The sequence below is a fragment of the Mus musculus genome, chromosome 1, assembly GCF_000001635.26.
Source record: "Mus musculus strain C57BL/6J chromosome 1, GRCm38.p6 C57BL/6J".
Classification (NCBI taxonomy): domain Eukaryota; kingdom Metazoa; phylum Chordata; class Mammalia; order Rodentia; family Muridae; genus Mus; species Mus musculus.
Genome location: NC_000067.6, coordinates 63,030,729 through 63,041,155, shown reverse-complemented (window position 1 = coordinate 63,041,155; position 10,427 = coordinate 63,030,729). Strand labels below are relative to the sequence as shown.

The window sequence follows — 10,427 nt, the reverse complement described above, 5'->3', positions numbered from 1 at the left end:
TTGATTTTGAGACGAAGTATCCCTGTGTAGCTTAGGATGGCCTACAACTTAGTATTTAACACAAGCTAGCTGTCTTAGTTTGGGTTTTATGTGCTATGAAAACACACCATGACTAGGGCAACTCTTACTAAAGGAGAACATTTAATTGGGGCTGGCTTACAGTTTCAGAGAATTAGTCCATTATCATCATGGTGAGAAACATGGCAGAGCCCAGGCAGACATGGTGCTGGAGAAGGAGTTGAGAGTTCTATGTCTTGAGGCAACAAAAGGAGACTTGAACATAGGAAACCTCAAAGCCTGCTCCCACAGTGACATACTTCCTCTAGTGAGACCACACCTAATCCAACAAGGTCACACTTTCCAACAGTGCCACCTTCTGTGGGTCTATGGGGACCAATTACACTTGAACTACACCACTAGCCTTGAACACAGGCTCTCCCTCCTTATCATCAATGCATGACCACACTTAACTTCCATTGTCTATAGACACACTTTCTTTATCCTTTTTTCCTCTGTGCTGGACACAACAACAATGTTGGTTTCATTGATGTGCAATTATCTCTGAGATGTTAACTTAGAGAGTAGTATCGTTGGGCCAAATGGTTGATGTATTTTTAGTGTCTAAGGAAACCTCCATACAAGCTTCTATATAGTGGCTGCACTAGTCTATATCCCCATCAGCAGTATATAAGTTACCTTCTGTCCACATCATAAGCACCATTTGTTTTTTTTTTTTTTTTTTGATTCATTGAGTTTCTTACATGCATACAACATATTTTAATCACTCAACTCCTTACTCCTCCTCCTAACTTTTCTTGGACCCATGCCCCATATATCTCTAACTTCATGTCCTCTTCTTTTAAAAAATAATAATCCTCTGAATCAATCTGTGCTGCCACATGAGTGTGGAGCCTTCTCCAGAGCATGGTTAACCTACCAGGGAACACACCTTTAAAGAGATCCGAGGCTCCTTCCTGTAGCGCCCATCAGTTGCTAGTATTGCCTCAGCTTGAGGTAGGGCTTGTGAGCCCCTTCCCTTCCATGCTAGAATTGTGACTGGCTTCATCTTATGCAGGTTTTGTACAAATAACCAAAGCTGCTGTATGCTTATGAATGCAGTGGTTATATCCAGAAGACACTACTTTGCCCTGGTCTTCCCCAGCCTCTGGCTCTTCCTCAATGTTCTCTGAACCTTGGGGTCAGGAGTATGATGTGGACATGCCTTTTATGGCTGAACACTTTACAGACACCTATTCCATGAATTTTGATGTGTTGTGAGTTTCTGTGCTAGCCACCATTCACCATATGAAGAAACTTCTCTGATGAAGGCTGAGGGCTGCACTAGTCTATGGGTTGAGGGATGTGTATTTATAGGGCAATTTTATACTACATCCATTTATGAAATAATAGTAGCAGGTTCACCCCTAGAGCTTATCATCTCCATGGCCATAAGTTCTTGGCCAGATTTCTTCCTGTAGAGAAAGCCTTAAATCCAACCAGAAGGCAGTTGACTATTCCCATAACATTTGTGCCACTGTACATGCTGGGGCATATCTTGCCATGTTGTTGTTATTGTAATTTGCAGGGTTCACAGCTGGGTGAAAGTGTAGATGATTTTTCTCCCCTGGAAACCCTCATAGCATCTTGGTACTGTGAAAACTACCCAACAGAGAGGAAGCTTCCTGATCAGTACCAACTGATTTCTCCCTGTTCTAGGACCAAAGTCTATTGTGTCTTCAGCCATAGAAGGAGCAAAAAGAGCAATGGCAATAGCCTGTATTGTTTGGAGGGGTCTCCAGGTCTCCACTCATCCTAGGGCAACAACTTGAGAGTAGGTGTCTCATGCCTAGCACTAGGCTTTTATTCCACATCTGCCACTGCATTTTTGCTTTGCTTTTTTTTATGTGTTTGGGTGTTTTACTTGCATTGATTTCTGCGCACACTGTGTATGCAGTGCCCACAGAGGCCAGAAGAGAGGCGTCAGATCTTCTGAGCTACCTGAGCTACTACTGTGTGGATGCAGGGATCAAACTGAGGTCATCTGGCAGAGCAGCCCGTGCTCCTAACTTCTGAACCATCTCTCTAGCCCAGTGTTGATCAGGCTTTTTATTTGGCAACCTATGACTTGTGGGAGTACAAGTAATTATCCCCTTTGTAGAATAACTCCAATTTAACTCTTTTCTATGTATTAATTAATTGATTGATTAATTGGTTTTTGTTATTTTGAGACAGGGTTTCTTGAGTAGCCTTGGCTATCTTGGAACTCACTCTGTAGACTGGGCTGGCCTCACACTTACAGAGATCCACCTGCCTCTGCCTTTCAGGTGCTAGGATTAAAAGCATGCACTACCACCACCTGGCTTTATATGTATTATATATAAGCTATGCATTATATGCATTATAAAATAGTAGGGTTCCATATGACTTGTTCAAATGCCCTTAGTGTTACTATCCCTCCTGTCCTAGTTAGGGTTTCCATTGCTGTGAAAAGACACCATGACCAATGCAACTCTTTTTTTTTTTTTCCTCAAAGTGATTTTATTGCTTGTGCATACAACAGCATTTATGCCTTTAGAGCAGAGGCTGTGGACAACTCATCTCATATATCCAATTGGGTGGGAGCACCCGCTTAGTCTTATACTATAGAGCCAACTGGTGAATTCTGCTATCAGAATCAGGCAGAATTTAGCATCCTTATCCTTTCTGTTCCCTCAAGGTGCTTCCAGACAGCAACTGTTTTCTTAATCAAATGGTAGGTCCAAAGGGAGATCAGGGGCAAGGCCTTTGGACTTAAGGATTCTCAAGATTTTATTTACAGTCACAAAACGGACCTGTACCACACTGTATGAGTCCCTCAGGATCACAACTATATGGGAGGGACTCAGGCCTTTCTTGGCCAATTTGTAAATCTGTTCCTTCACGTTTTTCAGCCACGTGGGAACGCCATGTGCAGAGCTTGAGCACAGGAGTCTCAAAGCCCACCTACATAGTGACACACTTCCTTTAACAAGGCCACACCCCCAACAGTGCCACTTCCCATGGGCCAAGTGTATTCAAACCTTCACACCCCTCCCACCTTTTCTTCTACCCCTCAACCCCTGTTGTTATTCTCTCTTCTCTTCTCTTCTCTTCTCTTCTCTTCTCTTCTCTTCTCTTCTCTTCTCTTCTCTTCTCTTCTCTTCTCCTCTCCTCTCCTCTCCTCTCCTCTCCTCTCCTCTCCTCTCCTCTCCTCTCCTCTCCTCTCCTCTCCTCTCCTCTCCTCTCCTCTCTCTCTCTCTCTCTCTCTCTCTCTCTTTCTCTCTCTCTCTCTCTCTTTTTTGGTGTGTTGTCTTGTTTTGTTTTATTCTATAGAGGATTTCTCTGTGTAGCCTTGGATGTAGACCAGGCTAACCTTGAATTCAGAGATGCACCTGCCTCTGCCTCCTGAGTACTGGAATTAAAGACATTCACCACCCCTCCCTTCCCCAACCACTGCTTATTATTATTTCCTTTTTTTTTTAACTGTTGGAAGCAATTTATTTGCTATTTATTTATTTATTTATTTATTTATTTATTGTGAGTACACTGTAGCTGTCTTCAGACACACCAGAAGGGGGCATCAGATATCATTGCAGTGGTTGTGAACCACCATATGGTTAATAGGAATTGAACTCAGAACCTCTGGAAGAGCAGTCAGTGCTCTTGACCACTGAGCCATCTCTCCAGCCCCTACTGTTATTTTCTTAATGACTGTTGTTCTTACTGGGGTGAGATATAATCTTATCTTCATTGATTTTAAAAGGTAAATTTTTTTTTCTAGGTTGTTAGATGGAAGTTATTTATTCTCAGGGTTTAAAATACATTACTTCATACTTTTGTGGTGTTTACGTTTTCTGTTAAGTGAGATCTGATGTTACTCTGGTAAGTTGGACTTTGTAAGTAAATTGGCATTTTTCTCTTGAAACAGTTAATATTATTGTTTTTGTGTTGTGCTGTATATACATTTGGAAGCCCATATAACATGAGTATTTTTTTCTAGTCCTGTTTACTTAGAATTCTTGTACATGGATTTTTTTTCCCCAGGATTCAGGGAAACTGGGGCTGTTATTTTATTGGATAGATTTTCTGTGTCTTTATTTTGTATCTCTCCCCCTTCTCTACCCCATGAGTTCTTAGGCTTGCTCTTTTTATCATGTCCTAGAGGGTTTTTTTTTTTTTTTTAAGTTTGGTCATGATTGTTTATCTATCAATTTTCTTGTTGTGAGTGTGTGTGCATGTGTGTGTGTGTTTTATGTTCACATGTATATGTTTGGGGGTCAGAGGTGGACAACTTACAGGAGTCACTTCTTTCCTTTCACTATTTGTATTTTGGGGGCTCATCTAAGGTTGTCAGGCCTGGTAGCAAGCACCTTAACCTGATGAACCATTGCAAGCCCTATTTATTTTCTTAATTGCTGTCTGAATATAACATTTCCTCAGCCTTATTCTTAATCCCCGTTATTCTTTCTTCTGCATGATGCAGCTTATTGGTGACACTTTCCACTGTGTTTTTATAATTTGATTTACTGAGTTTTTAATATCCAGTATTGTTGAGTCACCTTGCCCCACCTAATTTCAATTTTTTTCATTGAATTTCTCATCCATGGCTTGGACTCATGTTCAGATCTTTCATTGAATTCTTTATTTCATTCATCTACTTATTTGAACTCTCTTTGAGGTCACTAATCATTTTTAGAATTTTTAAAAATTTTATTTCATGTGTATGAGTACTCTCCATGCATGTATGTCTCTGTACTCCTACATGCTTGGTACACATAGAGGCCAGAAGGTGGTACTGGATATCTAGGGACTAGGGTCATAGACATTTATGAACTGACATATGGGTGCTGGGAATTGAACCTGGGTCCTCTGGAAGAATAGTCTGTGCTGTCAAGTACTGAGCCATCTCTCCAGCCCCTTATTAGTCATTTTTTGTTTTCTTTAGATTCAGCAAGGGGCAACCCCTTACTTCTGGGGTTGTTCAATTGCCTTACTTTTTCATAGTTCTCATATTTCTGCTAGAATTGTGGACATTTTGTGAAGAATGTATTTTTCACAACATATCTTGTTTTTTTCTTTTCTTCACTTGTTTTATGAGTTCTCATTATGGGCCAGGTTCTCTTGGGCTTATGATCCCCATAACCATTTTTGAGGGGAAGAAGCAGGCAGCAGTAACAAAAAGTACCATCTGACAGCAAACACGGTATTATAATGAAGTGATTCCAGCATCTAAGATCATAATCAGCATCATAGCACATACGGGCCAGCATGAGCTATATAGGGAAACACAAACAAGCACACCAGCCAAACAAACCAAACAAGCCAATGCCATAGGGAAAAAGAGAGAGAGGAGCAAGGAGAGAATAAAATAAAAGCCGCAGAGACAATAATGAGGGAAAACAGACTAATAGTAAATACAAGGGGAGACACAACACCCTAAAACCAAACCAAGCTAAACAACAAAACCTCACCTATGTTCCCTCCCAGCTAAGGAAAGCTGGCTTTACCTTAGGCTTATCTTTTGGAGCTCACTGTGTGGGTGGTATGGCTGCTTCTCTCTCAGGAGACCAAACAAGTTAAACTAGAAATGGCTGTTTGCAGCCTGGACTCATCTTCTATTTCTTTTCAGCAGCTACCCTCAAATTTCTCATGCCAACTGAGCAGGACTGTGCCCAGCCTCGAAGCTCAGATTGCCTCTCCATCTCTGTGCCTGGCAGTCCCTCTTGACCCTAGCTGGTGAGTTGTACACGTGGCTGATACCTGTGTTCAGGATCCTCGGAGATCCCAGTACATGTTACATTTACAATGGATCTTTCTTCTATTCCCGGAGTTTATGCTGTTGTAAACACCACTCGGTGGTTTGGCTCTGCTGCTGCATGGGCAGCTAGCAGTCTCCGTACACACATCTACATCCACAAGTCTGACCCCATATCATCACCAGGTTCTTGGGGTGAAGAAGAAGGGAGTCTCTGAGGCTTTGGGATAAAAAGAAAACCCAAACCAAAACAGCAACAACAACAACAAAACCCCAAAACACCAACAACAGGATCTCTTACAGTCTGTAGCTAAGAAGTTTGAATACAAAACCTATCCCAAGATTGCCTCAAATTTCTGGTGATCATCTTGTAGGCTAATATATCTGGCTACTCTATATTTGTCTGTGCATATTCTGTGTGTTCAGAGGCACATATGTGTGGCTGTACATGTAGGTGCATGTTCATTTGTGTGGAGAGTAGATGTCAACCTCAGGTGTTGTCTTAGTCAGGATTTCTATTCCTGCACAAACATCATGACCAAGAAGCAAGTTGGGGAGGGAAGGGTTTATTCAGCTTACAATTCCATACTGCTGTTTATCACCAAGGAAGTCAGGACTGGAACTCAAACAGGTCAGGAAGCAGGAGCTGATGCAGAAGCCATGGAGGGATGTTCCTTACTGGCTTGCCTCCCCTGGCTTGCTCAGCCTGCTCTCTTATAGAACCCAAGACTACCAGCCCAGAGATGGTCCCACCCACAAGGGGCCTTTCCCCCTTGATCACTAATTGAGAAAATGCCTTACAGTTGGATCTCATGGAGGCATTTCCTCAACTAAAGCTCCTTTCTCTGTGATAACTCCAGCCGTGCCAAGTTGGCACAAAACTATCCAGTACAGGTGTCATACTTAAGGATCATCTACCTTGCCTTTTAAATTGGTTTTTAATATATATTTTTGGTTTTAGTAACTAATTTTTTTACTTGGAGGGTTTCATTTGTGCATGCACATACATGGAGGTCAGAGGACAACCCATAGAAGTCTATTCTTCTTCCATGTGAGTCCAGGAGATCATACTGAGGTCTGGTAGCATGTGTTGCTTTCTGGTCTATCTCCCTGGCCCTATCTCCTTCTGTTTTGAAGCAGGGTCTCCCACTGGCCTGGAGTTCAACACGTAGGTTAAGGTAGTTAGCCAGAGGCTCAGGGCTCTGCCTCTCTGTCTTCCAGTGCTGAGTTATACCATTATGCCTGACTTTTTTTTTTTTTTAACATAGGTTCATTGTTGTGTTTTATAAAAAGACCAGAATATGTTTTATGGAGTTCAGTATGTTGAAGTAGGAGGGGTGCCTTGGCGGGCCCATGCTGAGGCATCCCTTCTCTCTGAGGTACAAGTCATATAATGGGTAGACTACAGAATAAGGTTTATTTGGGAGCATGGGAAGGGGAATTGAGAAGAGAGTAGAGGGAGGGAGGGAGGGAGGGAGGGAGAGAGAGAGAGAGAGAGAGAGAGAGAGAGAGAGAGAGAGAGAGAGAGCCCAGGAACAAGTGGAGGCGGGTTAGGGGGTAGGGGGAAGGGGAGAGAGGGAGAAAAGAGTCAGAGAAAGAGAAGGGGCAGAGAGTGAGGAGGGGCCAATCAGCCCCTTTTATAACAAGCCAGGCCTACCTGGCTGTTGCCAGGTAACTGTTGGGCAGAGCATAGAAGGAAATTCATGAAATTGAACTCATGTCCTACGCTAGCAAAGCAAGAGCTTTATCATTTGAGCCATATCCCCAGTCTTTCTTTTTTTATTTTAGTTTTAAGACAGCGTCTCACTATGTAACCTGGATGAATTGTAACTCTATGTAGAATCAGGATGGCCTTTTCCTTTTAATTAATTAATTAATTAATTAATTAATTAATTTTGAGATAGGGTCGCTTCTAGCTCAGGTTGTCATTGAACTAGCTATGAAGCTGAGGATGTCCTTTAAGTCCTAACCTTTCTGCCTTTATGTTCTAAATGCTGGGATTACAGGTGTGCGCCACCAATGTGTGACTCATATGGATCATCTTAATAGATTAAAGGAACACTTTGTTATTGTTTGAACTTCTTTGTTTAGAAGCGCTCAAGCTGTTCTTCATGCAGTCTGCTTGCAGTCTTACTGTTCAGGCCATGTTTCCAGTTCCACATGTTGGAGAGCCTCTGGACCCCCCTGCTCTCTTGCAATGGGCCTTCTGAGTCAGCCCTCAGCCCATGGGAGATTTCCCCATCACTCTGTGCAGTGTTTGCTTTGGCGCAAACGTGTAATTCAGCCACTGGTTGACATCAGGAAAGTGTTTGGGTTGGTTTAATACTATAAGAACATTTGGAACTCAAGCTAGTCAATTATTAACAGGATAAACAAAACTTCAAGTGATGCTATGGGCTTGAATTACCTTAGTCTCCAACTTGCTCCTCTCCCTGGGAGCCCATCAGGGTCTGCTTGGATGGCCAGACTGGTGGTCATCACAGGCTAGCTCCTTGTCTTGCCCACTGATGCTTGGACTGGTGGTTGTCTCAGGCTCCCCCCTCCCTTTTTTTTTTCTTCATGGAATGTTAGCCTACCAATCATTCAGATGGTCCTGGGTCAGAACACTGAACATGGACATAGCCTCTCTCCTCTCTGCCAGAGACTAGAAGAGCCCTGCCTGGGACCACCAGGCAGGAGTGAGTAGCAAGTATGAGACAACCACCAGACCAGTGCCATAAGGCTTAGACAGGGAGCTAGCCTGAGATGATCACCAGTCTGGCACCATAATGCACTAGTGGGCCATAACACTCAGGAAATTATCCCAGACACTCAGAGACACCAGCACCACTAAGGGGAGCAAGTAAGTAGTGGAGGAATGGAAGAGAAAGAAACAGAAGGGTGTGGGCACAATGAAGAGGCAGAACTGAAGATTTGAGTTAGTAAGAAACAACCTGATATGAATAGTGAGTGATGCCACCTGGGATCATGGTGGGGTCCTGACCTGTGCTGCTACTGGGGGGGCACACCAAGGCCTGTGGCACAGAAACAGCAGAGATCTCTTACCACCAAAGGCTAGGTAGACATCTCTGGTATGGGCTGTGGCCTGGGGATATATTGATATCTGAGGGCTGTGTAGAACTGGCCCCACCTCTCACCTGAGCACTGTGGGAGAGTTGTCCCTGTGGACATGAGAACAAAAGAGCTGTCCCTGCCTCTAGCCAGTTGCAGTACTTGGGAGTGCTGTCTACTCGTTGTGGAAGTTGCATGTGAGCTGCCCCAAGGATACAGACTTGGAAGAGCTGCCCCTACCACTCATCTCGTGTAAGGTGGCATGGATGAAGGTGACATACCTTCTTTTCCATCACCCCTCACCACCTGTGGCAGGTGGGAGACCTGGCCCTGCCTCTTACCTGCTGCAGTACTTGGGAGAGCTGCAGCAGAGGCCCTGTACCTCACCTGGGCAGCAGAGTAGAGCTGGCCCTAGATGTGGCAGTTGCTGGCGAGCCAGCACCAAGATTATGAATGTAGAAGAGTTGGCCCTGCCTCTTGTCTGTCTACTGTACAGTGGTGTCATTGAGGGAAAGATTCCCCTCCCCTCCCTTTTGCCCTCACCACTGGTGGTTGGGAGAGTTGGCTCTGACAGAGTTTTGAGAATAGGAGAGCTAGCCCTGCCCCTCACCTACCGCAGCACTTAGGAAAACAGGCACTGCACAGGGGCACAGGGGAACCAGCTCCAGGGCTGTGAGCATGAGAGAACTAGCCCCACAACTTGTCTGCCAGGCAGTAGCATGGGCATGGGAGATATGTTCTTCCCCATATTTGCCACTGGCTACCTATGGTAGATGGGAGATCTGGTCCTGGAGTCTCAAGAGGAGATTGTCCTTGTCCCTTACCTGCTGCAGCATTCAGGAGAGCAGGTCTGGCACCTCTCCTGGGTAGCACAGCAGAGCTGGCCTTGCCTCTTATCTGCTGGCCAGTGACATGAACGATGGAGAAACTCCCTCTTCCCATCCCTTGTTCCTCACCATCTATAGCAGCTGAAAGAGCTGGCCCCAGGGTCATGAGAGTGGAAGAACTGGCCATGTCCCTCACTGGCTGCAACACTTAGGAGAGCAGGACCTGCACCTTGCCTGGGCAGCAGTGTAGAGCTGGCCCTTGTTGCAGGGGTTGCCAGTGAGCTGTCCCAGAGGGCATGAGAGGTAGAAAGCTGATAGGCTGACCAGCTCAGATACCTCTCAGGCCCAGATTCAGGGCTTTGAAGTGGCCCATCCCAACATCTACACCATCTATGAACTGTTGGAGTACATGAAGGTCCTACAGATCCAAAACTACAACATCTCCATGACACAGAGGAACAACAGGATATCCAAGAGATGCCCCAGTTGAGGTTCTAGTATTAATAGAGAGCAGAAGCCAGAGGCCTTGTACCAAACCAACAAGACATTGCAATGAGCATTTGCAACCAAAAAGTGTGGACAAAAGGGTACACTGTGACATACTACAGTTTCTACAGTGAGACTTTTTTTCTCTGTTGAAGGGGAGGTTGCAAGGATGAAGGCCAGGTATGAGAGGGGGAGATGAGTGAGATTGGGATACATGATGTGAAACTCATAAACTAATAAAAAGTTTTTTAAATGGCATTATATAAAATAAAGTTGGAACATGTATTATT

General features: G+C 44.3%; 1 pseudogene; it reads right to left on the bottom strand.

Moving 5' to 3' along the window:
* Positions 1 to 8,336: 8,336 nt before the first annotated feature.
* Positions 8,337 to 8,450, bottom strand: Gm24942 (annotated as a pseudogene).
* Between the last annotated feature and the right edge of the window lie 1,977 nt (positions 8,451 to 10,427).